The sequence below is a fragment of the Crocodylus siamensis genome, chromosome 4 (assembly GCF_052110815.1).
Source record: "Crocodylus siamensis isolate JL-2025a chromosome 4, ASM5211081v1, whole genome shotgun sequence".
Lineage (NCBI taxonomy): Eukaryota > Metazoa > Chordata > Crocodylia > Crocodylidae > Crocodylus > Crocodylus siamensis.
The window spans coordinates 54,904,722-54,929,699 of NC_143398.1; the positions used below are offsets into that span (position 1 = coordinate 54,904,722).

The 24,978-nt window shown below is 41.5% G+C and overlaps 1 protein-coding gene across 1 annotated transcript in view; it reads left to right on the plus strand.

Moving 5' to 3' along the window:
• Positions 1-24,978, plus strand: part of CNTN1 (contactin 1) — a 473,636-nt gene that overhangs the window by 127,685 nt on the left and 320,973 nt on the right. The window contains exon 3 of the mRNA XM_090042334.1: positions 21,960-22,006. The gene's annotated coding sequence lies outside the window, so the exon portion shown is untranslated. The remainder of the gene's footprint in view (positions 1-21,959; positions 22,007-24,978) is intronic.

Sequence of the window (24,978 nt, forward strand, 5' to 3'; positions counted from 1 at the left end):
TGGATTTGAGTAAATATGGTACATTTTCTACTGGAGGCCCTCTATCTCATTCTGGATTTCATGACACTAATATAAATGTATAACATAATGCCTGTAAAGATGCTTTAGTTAGTACCTTAATTGCATCCTCCGAATGCTTATGCAAACTATTTGGCTACTCATGCTAATCTTTCAGTTTACTCCGGTCACTCCAAATCTTGCAATTCAAAGCTTATTTTTTTTTGCAATAAAAATAAAATTGCACAAAGAACGAAAATAGAAAGCAAATGGAAAGAAAAAAGTAAGTACTGTCTTGGAGCAAATTTTGATGGTGGTTGTACTGCTCTGCAGGAAGAGGAAGGGGCTGCACAAACTGCAACACCAAGTAGCCATCCTTTTGGTTTGGGAAGTGAAGGACTGTTTTACCAAGGGTGTTGTAAGGCTGTATAGTAGGCAAGTCAGTCACAACCTGAGGAAAAATATAAGGATATATTGTTCCATATAAGGAACAATATGGCTGGGAAATACTCTTTCCCCTCCGCATCCTCTTTGTATGTTGGTTATTGTGTTGAACAAAACTCTGGTCCTTTATTCTCTGTCAGAAAGAATGCTGTGTTCCCTAGCATCAGGATTTATGCTTTAGTTTTTCTGATAACCAGGGTAGTGATGTTTCATTGGTCGTACAGTATATTGGTCTACTGGATAGGTTTGATTTCCTGCGTGGCCAGTACTCATACTTATTCAATTCCTTGCATGACTTCATACTCTTACATCCAAAAAGAAAGCTGTATGTACTAAAGAAAACCACAAAGAGAGAGATCATTTTGTACCATCTGATAAAGTGTGTCTGCACTTCATGGGTACAAACTTCTAATTCTGTCAAGTTTATGTATACATATTTTGTATGTACACATACATACTTTGGTTCACCAGAGACTGAGATAGACAGACACCATAAAACTAAATCTCTTGACATAGATTGGAACTAGTATCTCATAAAATAGGTACCGAAGAAACAGTGGGAACACATTTATCATTTATGAGTTTTTCAACATAGGAGAAATCATTTTTAATGTGTTGTTCCTATATCATGAATCATGGTCTTTATAGGAGACTGGTTCCATCAGGGAAATAGTAATAGTATGTAAAACCTTTTAACTGCAGTTTAGATTGTATTCAGACCAAATATTCAGTGACTTAAAGTCACTAGCAGTGTACATCTGTAGGAGGCATTGCATATGACATCATTAAACAATTTAGTTCAGTTCTTAGGGGACAGATGTGATACTGTTTTATGCACTTCAGTTCTTAGTGAACAGATGTGACGTGTCTTACGTACTAACTGGCCCCTTGTTGGCTTTCTCAGCAAACACATTAGCTCTGCAATGGGCACAGTGTTCCCACATACATCTTGTTTTGTACATAAAGAGAAAATTTCCTCTTCTTGGTGTTTCATACACACAAAGATTTTTGGGAGAAAAGTTATTTTTAGAAAAAATGATAAAATACTTTGACTGTTACTTTTGTTATATAAAATTATGTGCGTGTGTGTATACACACACAGACACATACAGATGCACACAGTTTTTTTAAATATTCTGCACTAGAGCTATTTAAAGAAATGCTCAGAAGGACAGTATGTCCGGGTTACACTGTAGTTTGTATAGAGTTAAATTGCTTAGTAATGTCAAAACACAGATAACTATGTAAAAATTCAAAGGTTTTGATTTGTCTATAAATATAAATATTTCTTTTGTTCTCATTTCACTTTTTCAGGTTTTTTCCTGAATAAATAAGAAAATAAATTAATGAAAACAATGTCTCAACATTTCACAGATAAGAAGGAAATCACTTAGGTCTTAAATTTACAGTTATTACAGAATAAATTTTTAAAAACAAGAAAGGTAAAAATGTTGAAATAGATTTATGCTAAATTTTAAAAGCCATTTCAGTGCATAAAATTGAAACAGATGATATCTAGAACTTGAGGCATGATCCTCACAATGATGCTTAGAATCAAGGATGATTTTTCAGTCAGAGAACAATTTAGTACATTAAAGATTATAGATGGAAAAAGAATTAGAAGTGTCAATTTTTTTCAGTTGCTCAATGAACGGAATTGCTCAATTCACAGAAGCTGAGAATAAGTCATCCAATTACCCAGCAAAGGGTTTGAGGTAAATCTACCCCATTTCCATCAAGACATGACTAATTATCACTTGGCTGATCCCCAGTAAAGCAGGTATAATGTAGTCTTTGGAGCTATAAGTAGAACTGATCCTCTTTAGTTTTTGGCCATGCCCTGACTTGTTAAGAGATATGGACTGGAAAGTGTCTATAGGCAGTCCTTGGACTTACGACACAATTGGTTTCTGAAAACTGCATCTTAAGTTGAAATGTTGCAACTTGGAATCAATTTTCCCATAGGAAACAATGTTATAAATGGGGGATTGGTTCCTGAACCAAGGCCCGATACCATATGTTCACCAAAAATAACGCAGAATTTTGTACTCAATCAATTATAGATGAGTAATATAGCTACATTAATGTATTTATATTGTAAATAGTAATCATATTGATCTAGAAGGACTTCTCTGAGGTGACTTTGCTGGACTTTTTGAAGGGTTCTTGGCTGGAGTCTTCACAGGAGTTGTGGCTGCAGGTTCTTCTGGGGTCTTGTCTGCTTTCTTAAAGAAAGTGTCCATGGAAGTTTGGACAGGTGTTCTCCAGGGAAATGGGCAACGGAGCAAACTTGTTCACTGGCCTGGTGTGCTATAGCATTGAATCAAGTGTTGTAACGTTGAAACTAACATCATATAGTTGAAACAGGGCATCAATTCATAAATATTGTAAGTGTGATACGTTGCGACTCGAAACATTGTAAGTCAAGGACTGTCTGTACTTCCTTTTATTGTTTGTTCCATAGTATTAGAAGATGTTCTGAAATGGTCAGGTTTCTCTGCTTTCTTGATTAGAAATGAATTTGTCTTTCCACTCAAATGTATTGGACCATAGGAGATATTAGATCCAAGAGATACTTTTTTTTTACCATAAAATTCAACAATCAAAAAAATCAAAGAGTTTCCAATTACTATTTTTACTCACTCTTTTTATTGTTTTCATGGAGAATTGGGGATATAGACTATTAAGAGGACATGATTCTACTGTGTCGGGTAAAATCTACCCCCTTTCAAAGACAGACATGCTTATCACAAATCTGGCACAATGGATTGCACATCCTTTTTAAAGTTATGTCACAGAGTAAAATATTTTCTCTTTCTTTTCCTAACATGAATGTATTACAGTTCTTTTTGAGAAACCTGACATTGGATATTTATAATAACATGATACATGCCTGAGTTGTATATTACTTAGTGGAAGTGGTGAGGTGGAAGAGAGTCCTTCCATCCTTTATTCTACTGGCCAGGCCTCCCCTCACCCAAAGTAGTTTAGAACCTATGTCTCCTGCTTCCTGTTGAATTGTTTTAACTAGTAGACAGCAGACAGAGCACTCTCTAGCCCTTCCCTTGAAGCTGGCCTATTGTCTCTTGCATTTAATATTTATTTGATACATGGATAAACAGCATTTAGATAGCTTCTGCCCCACTGAGGGTAGGGTGCCAAGGTAGCACCCAAGACCCCTCCCTTCCAGCATCCATTTAAGGCACAATCTCCTGCTTGCTCTCCTGGCCCTGATATTTCCCTCCCCTAAGTGGCCACCAGGCCAACTTTTAGGAAGAAAAGATAGTGCTGTTGAGAAAATGGTTAGGAGCAGTGGGATAATTCCTACCCCATTCAGGGCCCCCTTTCTTCCAGGACATCCATCTCACTGAAACACCACCTCTATGACTTGCTTTCCTTCTCATGGCCCCACATATCTTCCCCTCTTGGCTTTCCCACTGGGCCAGCTTCAAGAAGAGTGTTGAAGAGTGCTCTTGCTAATGCAGTAATGGTTAGAACAATTTGCTGAAAATCAGAGGATACAGGTTCAAATTCTCTCTGGCTAATGGGGGCCTGGAACCCAAGCCTGCTCCCTCGGTAAGTGTCCTAATCACTAAGCTTTTGGGCCAAAACGTAAGAGAGCTCTCCTTTGGTATCAACCACCTGCTAGTCATGATTTTCTCTGCAGTAAAGTTTTAGGACTGACATAGCAGTCCTATTTCCCCCAGGCATCTATGTAGCCAGAGCGCAGCCCAGTGAGCATGCTCATTAAGGAAGCACAGTAAGCATAGCTACATGGAAGCCAAGCCGTGCACAAGTACCAAAAATTTGCAGCTGTACAGCTACATAAGTGCCATGTAGATGTGTGGAGGTGAAATAAGATTGATCTGAAATGCTTTCCTTAACTAGGATGAATATCTTGGACTCTTATATCTGATCTCTTAAGGATTAGCATTTACTTCTTAGCAGTCATTAAGTAAATCCTTTCCCATGAATAAACAACACCATTAAAGTGCTGCTGGATTAATTAATGATATATACACAATGTAAGAGCACCCATTTTCTTTCCAGTTGAATAATATTCATTTGCTCATATAGAATAGAATTCACCCTTCCCCAAACAAGCAATTTGACTTTATAAGCAAGAATATAATAAGCATGGGGTTAGGGTTAGGATTTGCCACATCTCTGGGGGGCTGAATATTCCTATTGTAACATCAACAAAATTAATTTATCCCATAAATTTATCCCAACAAAATTAATTTATCCCATATCCCCTACACAGGGGCTCTGGATTTTTTGTAAACACTCATAAAGTCACCTTGTTTCTTATTTATTATTTAGTGATTTATTCCCCACCCCCCCCACGCACCTTTTTCTTCCCATGTACAAAACTCATCGAGACCTGGCAAGGAAAAAGAAAAGGCAAATGGACAGCTGGCAAATGGAATTCTTTTTTGTTGGTGAATAAGGAAGTATAACCCATCGCTTTCATTTTTATGAAGAATATATACTGGATGAATTATATTGTGAGGGGGATGTGGCAACTATGGAACTGATAGATTCTTTAGTTTTTTTGTATATGTTTTTGAACCAGAAGGAAAGAAATACAGAATTTAGAAGGATTTTGCAGTTTACAGGTATAAAGCTGCTTCAGTGAAAGATTTATACTAGAATATTATGTTTCACAAAAATTAAATGAAACTAAAAGCAGTAGAAATGCTTTAAAAAACAAATTTAGATTAGGGGATGCAGTGAGATAATGACATTCTTTATCATTATAAAGAATATTTACACTAGTAAAAATCCTTTCATAATGTCCGGATTATAGAACAGTATCAACAAATATGACTTAAGGCATTACTAAAAGTGTTACAGAGCAAAGCAGTTTTAATCAAAAAGTGACATTTGCTGTAAAAGAACAAGCACCTTAATTTTACCTTTTATTGCTCCTTCTTTGATTTAGTTTATTTCTACAGCAATTTACAGGTAGGTCAGTTCACTACAGGCAGATAATTTCATAGTGGCTAAAATTGATTTTCTTATCAAGCCATGAAGGATTTATGTTGTAATTGGCAAAGTTTGACTATATATCCCATAAACCCAATTGGATAGATTGAGTGCTTGAATATTTGTAGACTTCAATTTCATCATAATCTGTAATCTCCTGATATAAATTTACTAGAAAGTTTGATGTGTTTTTTTCAATATGAATATAATTTTACCTTGCTAAGCAAATCTTACATCACTGTTATAGTGAAATTGCTTTCCAATTTTAACATAATATGAATTATTTTATGCTAGAAATGAGATTATTCAAGTGCCATTTTTATAGGTAGAAATCTTAAATTTAGACTACATCAGATTGCAGTCCTGCAAGATTACCCTAATTTATACTGTTAAATGTAGGTAAATCTTTGCATGATTACTATCTTTGTACATTTTTAGGATGGCTCTGTATTTGTACTGTAAAGAACTCCATGATAGGTACATAATTAATAACAAGGTTCACTTTTAGTTCATATGAAAGCAGCCTTCTAACTGAAGTCCATAGGGCTAGGAACAGAAATTAGATATAAGCCAGCATAAGAGATTGGAAACTATTTAAATCTGTAAAACAATAGAAGTTCAGTGCACGTATGCCACTTTTAAAATGGCAAAACCAGTTTAAGATAAACCTGAATGGATGTAGTATCAGATTTAACTGATTTAGGTTAAATCAGTTTATTAAACTTCTGTCCCAGATCCCCTTTTGATTCAAGTGAACTCACAGTCCCCCAGCATCCCAGGATGCTTTGCTCTTCCCTGTAAAGCCTCCCTTGCAGGGTGGGTGGGTTAGCATTGTCCCACGCTATCTGCTCCAGCTGAGCACGGAGGCTTATTTTTTAGTGCCTCCTGGCTTCTAGCCTGAGCCCTTGCAGGCATATGGCTGCATTTCCAAAGTCAAAACTGAATGTCTGTTCACTTTCTTATCAGTTCAATATATGCAGCTTAGACTAACCTGCAAAGAATGAATTGATTCAGCTTGGGCTTTTTGACTGTTTGTAATTAATCTAGGAGTTTTACATCTGATAAGGTATGAATATATACCATGTGCAAACTTTAGGAGAATGTCCTGGGGCACAACCACAGGAAGCTAGAGACCTTCCCCACAGGGGACCCCAGGACGGGGGCTACACACCCCAGGAAAGAGAACCCCAAAAATAAAAGCTACTTACCTGCCACAGGATACCAGATGCAGGAGGAACAATGAGCAGAGCCCGGGTGGTTCATTAGCCATGCTTATATCCAGCTGGAGCCAGTGGGTGACATCAGGAGCAATCACTGGCCGGCAGAAATAAAAAGGATCACTAGCGTAGAAACGGGGAGAGTGGGAGAGGCTGCGGAGGCTCTCTATGTTGGCAGCAGGCAGTGCTGGCATGGAAGGGAGGATCCCGATCAGGGAGAGGCTGTGGAGACTCTCCACACTGGGGGCAGACAGCCCTGGTGTGAAGAGGCAGATTCCACTTGGGAAAAGACACCCCAAGTGGCAGGGATTAAAATACAGCCCCATGCCAGTCATGGGCAGTACTGGCATGCGGGGGAAGATCATGCTCCTGAAGGAGCCCTAAAAACCCTGGAGATGGTGGAGACTTCACACTCCGAGTTCCCACAGGTACGAAGCTGAGAAGAAGGGCTAACCCACGGAGGAACGTAAGATACCCTCAGTGAAGGCAGACAGCGGAGCAGCGCTGGGGGCTCAGATTCTAGGGCAGAGAGAGGGAAGGAGGAGCTTAGCCTGACCTCTCTTCTTTCATCTGCCTTCCTTTCTTTTCTTTCAATAAGTCCTTTTTTTTTGTTGTTGCTTCTTGTCGGTGTATAGTTCTCTTTTGTTGCCTTTTTCTTTGCGTAATCAGTGGTTAGGACCACCCCATAGAAGACCTGACTGCCACCTCAATCCCGGGGGTGCTTATGAGGCTCAGTGAATAGCCAACGACAACAGGAGGGATAGACGAGAGAGAGATAAATTCTGCAGACCTGCAGCCTACTAAAGAAACAAGGTCAAGAACGAGCCCTGGTGAGGGGGTGAAGATCAAAGATCATCTAGAGCGGAGGGACAGCTGCATTAAGAACAAGTGGCCTGTCGGAGGTTGGTGTAAGGAAGGGGTTTAGGGGACGTGAAACCTCATGAATATCCGCTGAAAGGAGTGATCGATCCTGAGGGAACTACAAGAGAAGACCCTTCCACTCAAAGTTGTGGCAGGCGAGTTCAGGGGCTTTCTCTGGGGAGATTGAGGCTCCTCTCAGTGGTCACACATCCACCACCAGGTGCTCATGCTGAGGCTGCTTGCAAGCAGGTATTCAAAGCTAGGCGGGCACAGGAAACTTTATATATTAATGGTTATTCTGGTTTGTATTATTAGGTTTTCTTGTCTGCAGTTTGAGTTCAGAAAAGAATCATGCATCTTAGATTTACTGCTCTTAATGCTTTTGACAACTTCCCCTCTGTGCAAAAAATCGAAAAACAAACCAAAAAAACCTTGTACTGGCAACCCCTGCTTAAAATGGTTTGCTTATGGTGGTTTTGCTATAGTGCTCATTTAAAATACCTACTTGGTTCCACTTAGTGCTCAGCATGTTTCATTATATCGCTGAGCGAGGGAGTGGGGAGAAGTGGCAGCGACTTTGAGTGGTAGCTGGCAGGGGCCCATGGCAGGAGCATGGGGTCCGCTCCGACACATGGTGCTGGAGCAGACAGGGAGGAGCAGCAGCAGTAGTGAGAAAGGGTGGGGTGGCAAGAGCATGGTGTCCGCTCCGCTCCGGCATGTGGTCCTGGAGTGGCTGGCAGCCAGGCGGAGAGGAGTGGCGGTGGCGGTGAGAAGGGTCAGGCAGGGGGTATGAGCGCAGAGCTCAGGGTGGCAGGAGCATGGAGCCCGGGCTGGTGCCCAGAGCCAGGGCCAGTGGGGCAGCATGAGCATGAGGCCCAGGCCCAGAGCTTGCGCTGGTGGGGTCACAGAAGCATGAAGCTTGAGGCCCCGGGCAGCAGGGCAGCAGGAATGCAGGGCTGAGGGTGGCAGGAACGTAGGGTCTGGGACCTGGGGCGTTGGGGTGGCAGGAGCACATGGCCCAGGCTGGTTCCTGGGGCCAGGGCTGGCGGGGCCCAGGCTGGGGTGGCAGGAGCGGTCGGTCCAGGCCAACAGGTGGTGCCAGAGTGGCTGGCGGGGGGAGAGGGGGCGGTGAGAAGAGATGGAAACAACTATATTTATTTACATTAATTTCTATAGGAAAATGGGTTTTGCTTAGCACAATTTTGCTTACTGCTTGCTTTTTTCATAACCAATTAAGAGTGCTAAGCAGGGGTTGTCTGTAGTATCCTACACTTAGTAAGACAGATTAACACACAGTAAGATAGAAGACGCATGTTAACATCCAACTAAACAAAATAAATTGTTTTACTTTCTGAAGCTGAAATGTAGCTTTTGTGCCAGAGCTCTATTTTCTGGGAAAATCTAATACTGGGTTTTAAATAAAATCAATTACACCTTTATAAACTCTATGTGGATGCTTAAAACCAGTTAAACATCAATTACAAATTTTTTATTATTAATAATGCAACATTAGGTAAAGGGTGCAACCTTTCAATATGGGCAAGGCCTGTATTTGAACTGAGAATTAGAGGTGCTTTCCTGATATATGGACATCATGGGGGTAAACATGTCTTTGTCTGAGTTAGTTCCAATTGATTTCAGTCAAAACTCCAAAAAACAAGAGTGATACAGACCTTCATGCATGTTGTTCTTCGAAGCTGCATTGCTACTCCTCTCTCAGTAGGTGACAGACAGCTTGACAGGCTTGTCCTTGGAATGACTGGCAATTAACTTGAATGAACCACAACTAACTGACAAACCTTCACAACACTGTTCAGGTGTATGTGCGCACGTATATATGTGCATGTGCAGCGGAGAGCATTAGCACATGTTATATTGCATACTTCACTACTTAAAGGGCACAAGCAGAAGTGACAATTTTTGCCTAATCTGGCCACAGAAAGCAGTCTGTAGCCATAATCCTACACAAGTGCGTGGCTGCAGACCACTTTGAACATGGCCGATCAGGGAGAGATATGAAACCTCATTGCATGAAGGTTCAAAACAGAGCATCTTCAGTAACTTCTGTCTGTACTACCTCCCAGCCTGTGGATTTTTTCAGAAAGGGAGGGGGTACAGAGGAAGTTTGAGCTGAAGTTTTCAGATTGCTGAAAACTAGGCCTAATTTGTGCAAACTTCTTCTACATCTCTATTTCTGAATGCTTGAGGGAATTCCAACATCTTGTTCTCAAGGTGAAATAGCCTGCTGGGGTACAGATGGGAAAAATCAGGCTGGGTTCCTGACCCTTATGGTGACTCAAGAAAGGAACATTGGCTGCCGTGGCTTTCTTAGTCCAACTTTCCACTTCCACAACATATTTAGGGACAGACATTCAAAAAGCCTGAGCCTGAATTGATTCTGTCTTTGCAGGTTAGTCTAACCGGGTTAGACTGAATCACTTTGTAACTGCACAGACATCCCGGAAATATAGACGTGTGCCTGCAGTGGCTCAGGCTAGAAGCCAGGGGGTGCTTAAGCAGCCCTCACTTCCCTTCCTCAGGGCTGAGCTGAGGGCGGACATGGTCAGGCTCTGGCAGGATTAGGGAGGGGTTCCCCCCCTCCTTGATAACAGAGTATTTATCAGCTCTGTTATCAGCATTTATCTCCCCCTCAGAAAACAAACATCTTCTCTCATTGGTTCAAACTCTTCTTAAACAATGAAGAAATAGAGGGAGATTACCAGCTGGGCTTTGATTAGCTCCGAAAAGCACTAAGATGACACTGCTGTCTGCTGCAGCACAGACCATAGCCAGCATGTGGTCTGCTAGCTAATGCTGAGGTGTCTGTGTTAGGCAGATGGGATGGGGAATCCCTGCTTAGCAGGGAGTGATGAGGGGAGAGGGGAGCAGGCGGAAGCCAGGCAGACGCTGCTGTGTCTGCAAGTCTCTGCAAGAGCTGCAGCGAGGAAGCAGAGGGGAGGGGCCAGCGCTGCTGTGCAGCAAAGAGTCATGCCCAGCCCAGAGAGCATGCTGGGATGCTGCTTGAACTTAAACCAGGAAGGAGTGTGGGACAGGCATTGCATAAACTGGTTTGACCCAAATTAGTTAAGTCTGATAACTACATTCAACCAGGTTTATCTCAAACTGGTTTCAGCCATTTTCAAACCAGTTTATGTGCACTGAATATCTGTTCTGTTACAGGTTTAAACCAGTTTCTGATCACTTAAACCGGTTTATGTGTAATATCTGTCCCTAGCGTAGCTGTTTGACAGCTCCTATGCATTTCTAGTGAAGTGTGTGGCACAACACTGTTACTGCTGCTTTGGCAGAAGCATGAGCCTGACTTCAGGATGTTGATATGCTTAGTTATTTTTTTAGATGTTGCCAAAATCTTTCTGAGCAACATAAATGAGAAAGGAAATGGCATTTTTAGCTGTAATATCATAGGACAAATAAGCATAGAGAAGTAGGGCTGGAAGAGACTTCCACAGTTCATCTAGTCCAACTCACTGCCTGAGGTAGGATCATCCCTATCCAAACCATCCTATATAGATCCATTCTCTAAACTCTTAAAGTCGCTGCTTTTAATCTCAGCTCTTGCTGAATCTCAGAGGCCTACTATAAACAGGGAATATGTAGGAGAACCTCTAAGAGGTCCAAATAATTCTTTATAAAGAAAAATGGTAAGTGTTGCTAACAGCTTTCCCATAATAAAATGTTCTTGAGCTTATCTCAGTAACTGTTTCTAATCTGTCATGGATATACTTGCTAAAGGAGATTCTGGACATCTGAAGTTAAAACAGAAACAAGGTATTAGCTTACCTTATAAATTACCTAAGGATGTGTACTGATACATGTGGAATCCAGGAAGCTAGCACTAGGGTGATTCACAGGCCACTTCAATTCACCAAGTGAGAATTAGTACAGTATTTATCTTTTACTTGTAGTTCTCAGCAAACAGTTTTGAACCAAGTCAAGGATCCATGTCCAGATGAGCCATGCAAGCTTATTTTTTTTTATTGGTTGCTCATATACGTTCACTAGTAGCCTGTTACAATAACTTTATTAGCAGATATAAGGTGTTTTTTTATGAGGGGTTTTTTATGAGCTTTTATTTAAATTATGACTTCTAATCCTTCATGTGATGTTGGTAAAAGGAGGTTATGTGCTTCTCCCTTAATGTTTGTGTAATTCCAGTGAACACTCTCCTGTGACTTCCTGTGTTTTTGATTTTCCCAATGACTCACGGGAATATTTTTAAGATTCTAGGAAAAAAACTTGAGCTTATAGCTACTTAGAATATAACTAAGATACTTCTTGATCGTTTTAATTTGTTCTTGGTTAACTGTTGCTACTAACTTCATTTTCCTATGGCAAAAGTGATAAGGGTGAGATTAATTTTATAGCTACTATTTTATCAGACTGTACCAAGGAACTTAACTGCATATCATCACGGCAATTTTCAAGAGTTTTGTTGTGAATGAATTATGGAAATGCCATATGTGTAAGCACATTAAAACAGGCTTAAAGGGATTAGGTGGAAAAGCACAAGAAGGTTTTAAGGAAGATTCTCATGAAACAAAACCAAATTATTACTAACTGCTGTAAACCACCACCGCCCCCCATGCAAAATCTCCGAAGTCCATGCTGCTGTGAGTCAATGCCTAAGTCTGAGTGCAATGTATTCCTTTATAACAACTTCCCTTGAAGTAGGTTCCCTTGAAAGTAGGTTCTTTTTAAGTATTATGTAGCAGCAACAGCATACCACAGGTTGTAAGTTCAACCTTCATATTTGTGGGTAGAAGTGACAGGTCTGTTCATAGCTTAGAAAATCTGGGCACTTTTAGGCCTGATCCTGTGGTTCCCCTGATGTGTCCAAGTACAATCCTATTCCACCCTGCTTGAGTCACTGAACAACCATTATCAAATCAAATCTTCAAATATACCTTCAGCTGAGTTTTAAGACTAAGGCTAGAAATCGACATTGCCAGATGAGGCAGATCCGCTGTGCTAGCATAGCTGATCCCCTTTGTTGGGCAAAATGCATGTTGTCTGCTGTCCCATGTTCTTTTCGCAGGACAAGTGAAGATATGTTCCCAGCATCCAGAAATACACCTCAGGTAATATGTAGCGTTCGCAGAGATTGCCACGAGACATGTCTCTGCAAACAGGGAATCCCAACTTTCCCCACTTCCAAAGATATACCCTGGAGATTCTGGGGCATAAGTCTAGAAGGAGGAGAAACTGGGGTAAAGTACTGGGGCTAGGGTCATCATCAGTCAGCTAACTGGTCTCAGCCCCAGGATTGCCCCACAGTGTCCTAGCTTTCCCTGCTCCCAGAGATGTGCCCCAGAAATTGCTGGGGGCACATCTCTGTAAGTGGGGAAAGCTGGAAAGCACTCTCAGGGCTTGAAGGGCCTGATTTTGTGCAAGAATTCCCAAGACATGCAGGGCTAGGTCTCTTAAACCCAGGAAGTACCTGCCTGCGGGTTGGGACAATTGTGGGCTGCCCACACTGCTATCATAAAACAAAAAAGATGTCCACCAGTATAAAGAGGCATAATTTATTACCGCATTTTGTCCTGGCCGCATTGTAGCACAAGAAAAGCTATTGACATCTATTTGCTGCTGCTTTGTGCTGTAACAAACATTTTTATGGTAGCACAAAGGCAACAAAAGGCAATGTCTATTTCCTCCCTACCTCAGAAAAAGCAGTGAGGAAGAAATCCCACCTGCATCTTGTGTTAATCGTTTCAGGGACTCAAACAGTGTGGAACAGAATTGCACTTGGGTACTTTAGAAGTGAAGTACGTCTATGTGTACACATACCAGCAAAAACGTCGGATTTTTAGTTACCAAGAATAGCACATTTTGTTTCCTAAGGCAGAAACAACCCCTTAGACAGACCCTATTACTACTATCACTGTGAAACCGGAAGCTGATCACCTTTTTAATTTGGGAAACTTCATTTTTGTATAGAATATCCTAGAAAAAGGAGTTTGTTAATTTGTTTTAGGAATACTTTTTCCTTATTGCACTGCAGGGATTTTTCCATGGGTCATACCATGTACCACATTCAGTAGGTTATTTGTGGCAGCAGAATCATCAGGAGAATAATAAATATCACAAAAATAAAAATATATTCTAAGTAGCAACTAGTTTTATGGCAACTACTTTTTTCTCGACATTACCCATATTAAAGGCCTTCAATCCAGTATATACTATTGTAGCTTTTTCAAGTGACTATGAATTTGCCTTTGCCATTGGTTAGTTCAGTGATTTTGTAGTGTTTCTTCAGAGTGCCTAAAACTCAAAATTATAACTTAAGATGAAGATCTGAACTGAGATCTGCAAAGCTGTTTTGGACATTTGTAAATTAAGTTGTCAAATTTCAAGCAGTATAAATTGGTTTATCTTTGAGCAAATCTGGAAGAACATCTGGTAAAGTAGGGAGCCTCAGTGGAGGCTGATGGAGGTATCCTCCAAAGTATGGTGCCTTTTTGCAGTTATCTGTTTGGTATACCTTGGATGTAGGGACCTACTCCATGTTTGCCTCTATGTTAATGAAATAAAGGTAGTTAGGCAATAGGGAAGATACCTCAACTATATGTTCACATAGCCATTCTAGGGGCTAGAGTGATGGCACTTGATGAATAAATGAAGAAGTTTATATAACTCGATGGCCTTTATTGGTGGTGTGATGGACTCAATGACCTGGATGGTGTCCAGTCTTATATCCCCATGAGAAGGCATCCTACCCTCCAAGCCATAGAGGGAGAAGACCAAGAACTGATTTGTGGAAGAAGCTACACCAATATCTGAAGTAGCTTTTACAGTCCTTTGTTCTTCCTCCTACTGCACAAACATCATTTCTGAAGTGGAAGTATCTTCAGCCCTTCCCTTCTTTTGTTCTTTGTACACAGTTTTAGAGGGATTATGCACACATCAGAACAGGGGTCTGCAATATTTTTAGGCAGAGTGCCAAAAACACCCACAACCTTGACTTGGAAGATGTTGACCTGCCAGGGGTGGATGGCAGGGGAGCCGTGAGGGGCCTGATTCTTGTTGTGGCAGCACAGCCCTGGCCCCTTCCTCATCCGGAGGCATGAGTGATAATCAAAAAGCCTTCATGTGTCATGCTGTAGCACACATGCTAGGGGTTGTCTACCCCTGCTCTAGAATCCTCCCTCCCTACCACTAATGCATGAAACCATACTGGATTAGCTGCCAAAAAAGCATCAGTGGCTGCAGATGGTGGAGGATGATTTCTTTCTAACTGGGTGCATCTATATGTGCAATTAGTATGCAGCAAAATACTCTGGTGCAGTTTGTACTGGAGTTTACTGCTCCCAGGTGCAATGTTGAAACATTTCTGGGCCTGCAGCATGTTAAGCCCTGGGTTTGCAGGGGATCGGAAGTGGTGGGGAGGAGGTGGCAGGGGGTCAGCCTGCCAGCCTGGAGCTGCTGTGCCATAGCTCAAAGTGCTGTGAAGGGGCTGGCTGGGGCATGTGAGTGTTGTCCAGTGCAGGGCTAGTCAGGAGGCAGCCCCTGCATTCTAGCAGTCTTGTGCCCCAGCCAGCCTTAGTCACTGTCTAGACTCTTGTCCAAGACAGCAGAATTAATTAATTTACCATGTCCTAATGTAGGTGGACATGTAGATGGTGATGCTTGACTGTGGAGCTAATTAGTCAGCTCCATGGTAAAGTGCACATATAGGTGTACCCACTAAGTATTAATTACTGTATATGAGGAAACAAGCAGAAGACTTGCGCACAATTCTCCTTTGAGTTGAAATTTTCCACACGGCGCAATACTTATATTATACAAATACTTATATTTATGGAAAGAAAATAACAGAAAATCCATACAATTGATATAATTTAATCTTCTGTTTCCCACAGATCTTAAAACCAGGCCTGTGTTTTGTACTGGACAACAATGAGAGAATGTGTTGTTTGAGAGGAGCCAGGGCTATAAGGGCTGTAGCTAAGAACCGTTACCCATTTGAGAAATGGGTAAGGAGCTGGCAGAACAGCATGCAATCTTTTGTCAGGATAAAAGTCTTAAGTTAACCCTTCCTACTTCTCACCCTTTTAACCTTGGTTTAATCAGGGCGTAATATTTGGAAGCATTCTTAAAACAGTAAAGTTAAAACATTAAAAAAAGTCCTCATGGAAATTTAAAATGGTATGTTTAGTTTTGTTTCTAAAGGCAGCAACTGCTCAAATTAAGATCAAGGTTCAGATGCAACTGGTTCATGGCAGCTTTTTTTCTGCTATCTCATTCTTTAGAATCTGAACTTTTACCTATGGTAAAATGAATACACAAATCCATGCCCATTTTTTGCTTAATGTTTTTCTCTTTCCTTAGTATTCTAAAGATTACTGGGTGGAAAATTATAATGTAAATTATTCTATTTAATGAGTATATCTGATGTAACTTCAGACATTTTTCTAAATGATTTTTGATTCAAAACTGGATCATGAACATTGAATAGTTCAGACCTTAATCCTTAAAGACCAAATTTCCTCCTTATGGTATGTTTTGCTTTTTCTTTTTTGTTTAGTTTGATACAGATGTTTTGGTATGGAACTGCTAGAGCACAACAGAAAGCAACTTGAAATAAAAATGTTAAATTGTTCTGGATGTTGTAAAACATTCAGGATTATTAAGTTACTGAAAATTGGCTCACTGCCTCTGTGTTGCTTAATGCTTTGCACGTCTTGAGAGAGAAAGCAGTCAAGTTTGTATAGAACCTAATGTATCCAGCTTTGGAAAATTTTGTTCAAAGAGCCATGGCCTTCTCACTACAAATAAATTACCAATGCTTTATCAAACCTCATTATCAAAACATTTGAGTCTTAGGTGAGCCTAGCACAGTATAGTATCCATTCAGGCAAAATACTTTTATATTTCTGTAAATCTGCTGGGACAAACAGAATCTGTAATGTGCAATTTCCCACACTGTGCTCTCAAGAATCCCATTGTTAAGCCTGAGCATATTATACTTTTCTGTAATAATGACAGCACTCCCCTGTGTAATCCCTGCTCCACTATATCATCAAATGCCACTGTTTTATTGTCTGTATTTTTCTGTAGCGTTCTATTTTTTCCCCACATGAAAAGGCATTTTCAATTTCCTGATCTACATTGTGGAAAATTCTTATCTTTTTCATTTAAAAACTTGGTAGCTATTACATGTTTCTGCTTAAAGTATAGTTTACTAGAGGTTAAAATTAAAACGCATATAGGTGAAATACTCATAAATGATGGAAAGGTATTATTTAAGACTGCTGATGGAATTTTTTCCAGAGTACTCTTCACTAACTGTTGCCTCAGTCACATTCTGTTATTGTTGAAATGAATGCCTATTGATTTCTTTGATGTTTGTTTTCTTCCTACATTTTGCAGCAGCTGTTGGCTTATGGGAGGCACAGATTTTTAAAGGAAAAATATGTAGTTTCCATTAACAAAAAACTTACTGGAAAAAAAAACCAGATGCAGATGAGTTGATTGTTTGTTTAACTTTAGAATCTCCCACTAAATCTATGATAGGAAATTGTATTTTCCTATTTTTTTCTACTATCTTATTCTAAAAGGTTGGAATGGTGAAACTGTGCATTTATAATGTCAGTTTTAATATTTGAAACCATTTTTTAAAATTTTAACTGATTTGCAATTTTGAGCAATTGTAATTTTAAAAATAAATACTGTACTCAGAGCCCATAGTTTAACTATAGGTATACTTAACTAAAATGGTATTATTCTGATTCCAGGTAATAACACAGATTTATTCCTTAATTTGTCTCCTAAAAGTTTAGGGAAATGAAGGAAAGGTGATTCTATGTACATATGACCTCAAATATAAGAACTACCTTTTATGAAGATGTGTTCTTTTAATTTTATTGTGCAACTTTCATACCATGTTCATCCTTGTGATGTATAGGAAAAATTATTATCCCCCACCCCCGTCCATATATCTAGTTTCAGATAAATTTATTGTTTTAAAGCTAGCTGTTGGATTCATTAAGGCAAATGCCCATACAAATGATAACTTCACTGGGCTATTAGCAGTTTTCATTTCACTTAATTACAAATTGTCCTCAAGTGTCCTAAACTACTTGCATCTCCACAAGATCCTCAAGGATCAGGTTTCCTGACAACCTGTGACATGTATTTTAAGGGAGCAGGCTGATGTATTCTTGGTGGGGGAAACTGGTACCTACTAGCATTGGCACTGAGTGTCTTGGAATTACTATTACGTGACCTCTACTCCTTCCTTGCACAACTCATCTCATTTTCACACCCTCAAATTTCTTACCCTGTTTTTTCCCCCTCTCACCTCATATAACCAACTTAAATTTCTTTTCTGGCCTTTACCTCAGTCCCATTGTCACCCGTTTTTCCTTACTGTTTTTCTGGTTTCTTTAAACACAGCCTTTATTCTCTCTATAACCCTTATCATTGTGGTCTCCCTCTCTCACATAATTTAGTGTTTCCTAGTTCAAGTTCAGTGCATCTGAGAAATCTGAGTGTCAGAGGGGTTTTTTTGTGGAAGGAGCCATGAACCCTGCCTTAAATCTATAACATGTTTTGCTCAAAATCCCCAAAGTTGAACTTAATTCTGAGCCTAAATTCTGGTTACATCTGAGAACGTAATCCTTAAAATCCCTGCCTCATTTAGATGCTTGAAGCCCATAGGTGCAGAAGTTTTGTCCATTCTCAAGCTAGGCTTTCTTCTACCTAAGTCTTCTGAAGGCCCGGTCCACTAGCATTGTCCCCATTGTACTCTTCAAATGTGAACAGTGATAGGATTGAGTTCAGCATACAATGGCAGCCTTGGCCACTTTCATTCAAAATCACAGCTGGAGGAAGATGGGCTGCCAAATATAACAAATTAGTAGTTCAAGCACTAATTTAGGAAGTGGGACACCTGGCTTCAAGTCCCTCCCTGACCCTTCCTGTTGTAGCTGTGCCAATGTCTTGCTAAGAATTCAACGTTCAATGGACTGAAGAGAAGGAGTGTAAAAGGGAGCTTGACTCTAATCTGGTAGTAGCGGCATTCCCTTCAGAGCAGGGAAACCTCAGTTCCAATCCAAGGGCTGTTTGTACATTTTTCATTAAGAGTTACTGGATAAAATATAGTGCTAGGTTTGGAATTAAGGAGTGCACTTCTTGCTCTGAAGCTGGTGTTCTAACCACGGGGAAATTCTCCCTCTGTTACTTTTCTGAGGGTTGTAATAAAAATGCATTGATTAGATAGCTTGCATTAGCTGAAATGGAAATGTACAAGCCAGCATAGTTTTACACTTGGGTGGAATGCATACATCTATGATATTTCTTAAACACTTAACATCTCAGGTTTTTATACCCTACTGATCATTATGATGAATTAATTCTTGACAAAAAAATGAAGCCAAACTTCATTGCATAGATAATGACCCATTTAATTAATTGCTCATTAATACTTAGAATTCCTGCCTTTTTACAGTAAAAATTAAAAGCAATTAGGGCTGCAGTTAGTAGCTAGGGAAGCCAAACACTGTAATGACATGAATGTGGACCATTTTGGGTTATGTTATATACTCAGATTAGGCTACATCTTAAAAGGCTTTAGCAATTGCAGATAGTGATGAATACAAATACCCACTTAATTGTGGACAATATCCATTAATATCCTGTATTGTCCCCAAAACCATTTCACTTCCAGGTGTAGCTTAAAGTGTTAGATTATGGCATAAAGGTCGTTTTACATGTGCTCGGGGGGTGCGTTTAATTAGAGCAGGTTTTTAATTAAGGTGGCTCTGAGAGCTACTCTAATTAAAGCACCTCAGAGTCTTATGTATTAGTGGCTGCACGCTTAAAAATGGCAGCAGGGGTGCAAAGCTCGTTTGATGAGCTTCAGTTTAGGCACCCCTGCCCAAGTTTTAATTGCAAGGATGCTGGTACTTGAGATGTGAGAGGCTGCGGGAGCGCGGTATTTATCATGCTCCAGTAGACTTGATTAATTGAGCCTGCTCCAATGCGCTGTAATTACAGCGTGTCAAAGCAGCAGCTTCCACAAACTGCTCCACAGCCTGCAAACAGACCTTGCCCTTGTGCTGCCATGGAATTTTTTTATGGTGGAACAAAACACAAATGAACAGACTTCCCTGCCCCTTGCCATGCCCTAAATACCCCAAAATTGTGGTGCAGCATTTTCTAGTAATAGTTTGTGCTGCTTTTTCCATGGCAGATTTTTTTTGTGGTATGAGAGGTTGGGTAACCTGGAGCCGATCACACTTTCTAGCTATTCAAGGTAGGTGCTCCCAGGGCTTCAGTGGTGTAATCCTGCAACACAATGGCTCTAGGTGCCTGACCCTGACCTGGGAGTCCCCCATGGTACCCAATACAATACATGTTATGCACTTGTAGATATGTGTTCTAGGAATTCCCCTGCAGGAATTTCATGCTGGGGACCAAGCAAGCATGAACCCAAGGGATTTCCTTGTTCTACAGTGTAGAGCATGCCCTGGGATCCTGTAGCAGGGGGCCCTTCTTGGTGCCAATTTTACTGTGGCCCGCCCACCTGTTTTTAGGCTAACTGCCCACCTTCTCTCCTGCCATGCCTTGTTGTTAATTAGTTCATTGATGTAATTAAGCAGGAGGCTGCCCATTTCCTGCCCCAATGCCAGGGGGTGCTGTTTGCGGCTCCATTCCTCCCCTACATTGCAGCTCAAGCCTTGCTGATGGTATCTAGATGTTATCATAATTACTGGCCCCTAACACTGGGTACCAGAATTCTTCTAATTGATCCCCACCTGGATACTTCTCCTCAGGCAGTCTCATCCACCTTCATACTAAGCAGCATAGCTCCCTAAACCAGTTCCCCTTCAGGTGTGGTCCCCCCGGGACCTTTGGCTACTAGCCCTGTCCCACCTCCAGGCCAGTTGGAACCCTAGGCCCTCAGCTCTTGGGCATTCCTTGTGGTGGGCCCTTTGACCCTTCCTGTCCTGGCCCCAGCACTGACCAGTCAGGGGAAGTTCAGACCAGCCTGAGTGTATGGCCCTTTTCTCTCTCTCTCCAGGGGGTCCACCCTCCAGGCCCTCCAACAAGGGGTAACCTACCTGGCTGTGGGGGCTAGGGGTTAAGGTACCCTGACCCGCCTTTCATCAGGATGGTAACTGGCCTGGCATTTCCTGGGGTCTCCCGTGCCACTGAGAGCCCCACCAGGCCACCCACTCCCAGCAGGGTGCAGTTTTAGGTCGTACCCAGGACCAGGAGCCTCCTGACCATCCCCTACAGCTCCTTCCTTACTTCCAGATGATATCAGCAGCCCTCCAGCCAGGTAATGTTGTTTCCTGGCCTCCAGCAGCAGAACTGCCCTGTTTATATGGGCAGCCCTAAGCTGTCCTAATCAGGCACCTGGCAGCTGCCAGCTCCAGGGCCTTAAAGTGGCTGGCACAGTGCCACTGCCACAGATCCTCTGCATGGGAATTCCTGGAAGACATTCCATGGGAATGTCTGCAAGTATCGGGCAGGGAATGCGTGGGGTTCCTCAGGCTGAGACCAAAAACCTGTGGGATTCCCTTGCTCTGTAGGAGGAAAAGTGCCCTGGGATCTCCTGCAGGACAATTCCCAGGGTATGCCTCTTCAGGTATGGAGCAGAGAAAGAATGGGGTTCCCAGGTGCCTCTATGTCATAGCTAGGCACCCAGAGCCATTGTCCTGCAGCTTCAGATGCCATGAAGCCCTGGGGGCAGGAGGAACCTGATCCTGTGGGACACCAGGCCTGGGCAACAACTGTCTCTTTCCATCTATTAGATCAGCTATCCTGAGATGCATTCTGGTGCAGCTATACCCACCACAAAAATGCTGTTGGGTTGTAGTCATAAAGTACTAAATGGTGGTGCTAAAGGAGGATGAATGGCTGAATAACTGGTGGTGAATTGGGGGGTTGAAAGTAAGAAGTTAGAGAAGATCTTGTGGAAATGTTGTTGGGCCTTCAAAAAGGATTTTGATGGGAGAAGGCAGAGAAAATTAGTGGAATTAGAAAAATAATGGAAGGAGTTATGGGGAAGTATGGTGCAGAGCAATAGGTGATATGAGCATGGTAAGTTTGGTGACAGGGCAGTGAAGCATGAGTTCAAGCAGACAGTTCAGTATAGGAACAAAGATTTATTGAGATAAGGTTTTAAAGACATTTTGAAGCAGTTAGAATGTGCATTTGTTTTGATTTTAGAAATGTATAATCAGGAAAACTAAAAACACTTCTTATATTGCATTTGTAGTTTAATAAAGATTGTATTTTAATATAATTTAGATTATGTTTATTTTACAGACTGGCCAACCAGAAATTTACATGGTTATTGAAGTCAGATGGTTTTCTGGAAATGCTGCACATGTTAAACTCTGTTACAATAAGCTAAGAGCATGGTGAAAAATAAGATAAGAATTAGAATCTGGATTGAATTCTCTTTTTGTTTCAATGTAGGTAATGATTCTTGATCCACGCTGAACTGGTTACAGAATTTACTTAAGGTAAGTAACTTTGTTCTTTTTCAAATTCTCTTGGAAAAAAATGGCAGATATTGTTCTAAGTTAACCCTGGATGGATGTATACAAACTTAAAGCACTTTCTGTTAGAGAGCCTTACTGGATGCCTGTGCCAGATCTCACTGAGGGTTAACTTAGAGCATGCTCACCACCATCTCAGGGGGTGTAGCACAGGGCTGCCAGCCTCTGACAGAGCTCCTTTGCTCTGCCTGAGCCTGGGCTGGCTCAGCTCCCCCTGGCTGCCATGGTCAGTGAGAGCCTCTGATCCCAGCCCTGCACACAGCCTGGCAGAGGGAGATGTGGGGGAAAGGGATTTTCTGTGCCTACAGCTGCCCTGGCCCTGTGGCATCCCATAGCCCTACCTGTGCCTCACCCCTACTTCCCTCCACCCAGCCTGGGTTGTCGCAGGGCCACAGACTTCAGATCCCTTCTCCTGCAGCAGCCTCAGCCAGGCTATGCTGTGCTACATCTGCTGCTTACAGCTATCAAGAAGCTAGGTGTGGGCAATGGAGCCCTCCCCCCTGCTCAGACCTGGCACACTCCTTCACAAGACCCCTGCCAGCAAGTTGTGGGAGGGCTCCTTTGGTGGGCAGGCTCCATTCCCCACCCCCTCCTTTCCTGGCTGCTGCTGACAGATGGCAAAGGGGCATGGGAGAGGGGCTGCTCTGGCAGCCTCTTGGGAGGTGTGCAGGAGTGCCTGCAGTGGCCAGTGTGGGCAGCCTGTGAGCACCCTCACTGAACAGTGGGCTCCCGCTCTCTTCCTTTCTGGAAAGAACATTTATGTCCTGGGAAGTTGTTTTCTTTAGTAAAAAGACAGAAGCACAACAAATACTATTGTTGTTGTTGTCATTATTATAACTTATAAAATAATAGAGGATGATGATACACTAATACCTAAAGCTTGATATATTTATGTGGGAGATTTTCCATTGACTCAGTGAACTTTTTCATCATGTTCTTAGATGTGTGTTTAGCGTTGGGATCCCATAGTGCATGGTGGTGTACAAAAGTAAGAGATATTTGTTTTCTTTAATGAAACAAAAATGAAGGCATATGTTCTTAGAGGAGTAGTAGTATAACTCCATGCCAGGGGCAGCAACCATCCACAGGGCAGCACTGGCTACCACCAGGCCAGTGTGATCAACCTCCACTGCAGTGGTGGCTGTTTTTGCACCTCCACCTCAGTTGCACTGCTGTACATTTTTATCTTGGTACATGAGTATATTTATAGTTTACATAGCTTTTTGTCAGTGGGATTCTGCCCCAAATTATATGAGTCTTGTGCAGGGATGAGGGAGGGAAGATTCTTTCCTAAATGTGAGACAAGGTTTGAAGCTAACCCTTTGGGACTCCTAACGTGTTTCTTCTTAGCCTCAGGTTTGGTATATCCACATCATTATACCTCAGTCTCTCTGGGATGCCCCGGGAGACCGTTAGTTCCTCTGTATGAGTTACTTTCATCAAAATGTATCCTTTCTTCCTGAGACACCTTTTGGCTGTCCACACAGCACTATCCCCCATATGCCTCACAATGGTATTTTTGATAACTCCATCCCCAACATGCTCACTTGTATAATATTCATATCCCAGGATATATAAAACCCTTCAATCCCTGCTGTGCTGTCAGAGATCCTGGAGAACTCAGGCTGGTCCTTCTTAAAGACTTAACCATCCTCATATTAAAAGACCGAGCCACATTTAAATATGTAAAAGTGTAATATAATTTGAGTACTTAGGTAGGTCCAGGGCTGAATTCGTGGGTCATGGACTAGAATAATATTTTAAAAGCCTGAGAATAAGTGGACGTGCCATCCCCATTAATATCCTTTCCCTGTTACTGTTCCTAAACACTCTCTTTTCTAATCCATATTTGACACCCCCATTAAGGCTCATATTCCTTTCCAGTACAGAAAGTAACTGTCTGTTTCCCAGTATACGCAGAGTAAATCTAAGTGCTTCTCATTATTATTATCTGGAGGCAGACATTGCTAATTCTAGTGCATGGAAGCTTTGGTTACCTTTTATATAAGGCAAATGCATAGTGACTGCAGTGTGATGTGGGTAATGTTTTTTCTAAGGGGATGGAGTTGTGGTCATCGTCCTTCTAGCTGTTCCTTCACTGTGGGCAGATAAAGTTTGAAGTAGAAAAGGCCACTTTAATTACATGAGTTGCAATCTTGCCTGTGTAGAGGGATTAATTTGGAAATGTCATGGGAAGTTAAAGATTTGGGACATTTGCAGTGCAAGAAGGGCCAGTATCCCTACACTCTTAGTTTAGTCCCTGACATCCTGAGAGTTTAGTATAACTCAGATTTATGAATTCTCATGGTGTTATTTCATAGTCACTTTGTTAGTTCAAAGCTTTTTATGATCTTAGGAGCAGATGGGGCAAGCCAGTAATTTTTGCTTTCTTTCGAAATGGCCACTATCTTGATTGTTTCTGATATATTAGAAGCCAGGCTGCTTTCAGTAGAGATGAATATTATTTATGTTTATTTTGTTCAGACATCTGCCATAAGCAGGAAGGAAACAGAAAGCTAGGGAAGACTGGGAACAGAACAAGATGATGGTGGTGGTGTAGGTCAGAGGAGAGCCTGAAGAAAAGAGGGAATGTAAGGATACAGGGGAATGTATAGGAGCTGTGTGGAAGATAGAAATGTAGATGTTTCCAGGGATTAAGGAAGGAGAAGGTGAGGGTGTTAGGAGATTGGCGTGTGGAGAGAGAAGGTGCTCTTAGTTTGATATGAGGAGAGGAGCTGGGAATATGGAGCAGAAGAAAGCAAGCAAGGTGGTGGATGGAAGGAATCGCTGCTCCTCTACTCCAGTGGTTAGGAGCAGGAAAATGGGATTCCCTTCACTAGTGGCCAGATAGACAAGTCACACCTTTATTGAAAGCTGAATTTTCAGTTTGAAAGGATCACACATGGATCTGCGTAGCTCCTTAAGATTTAAAAATA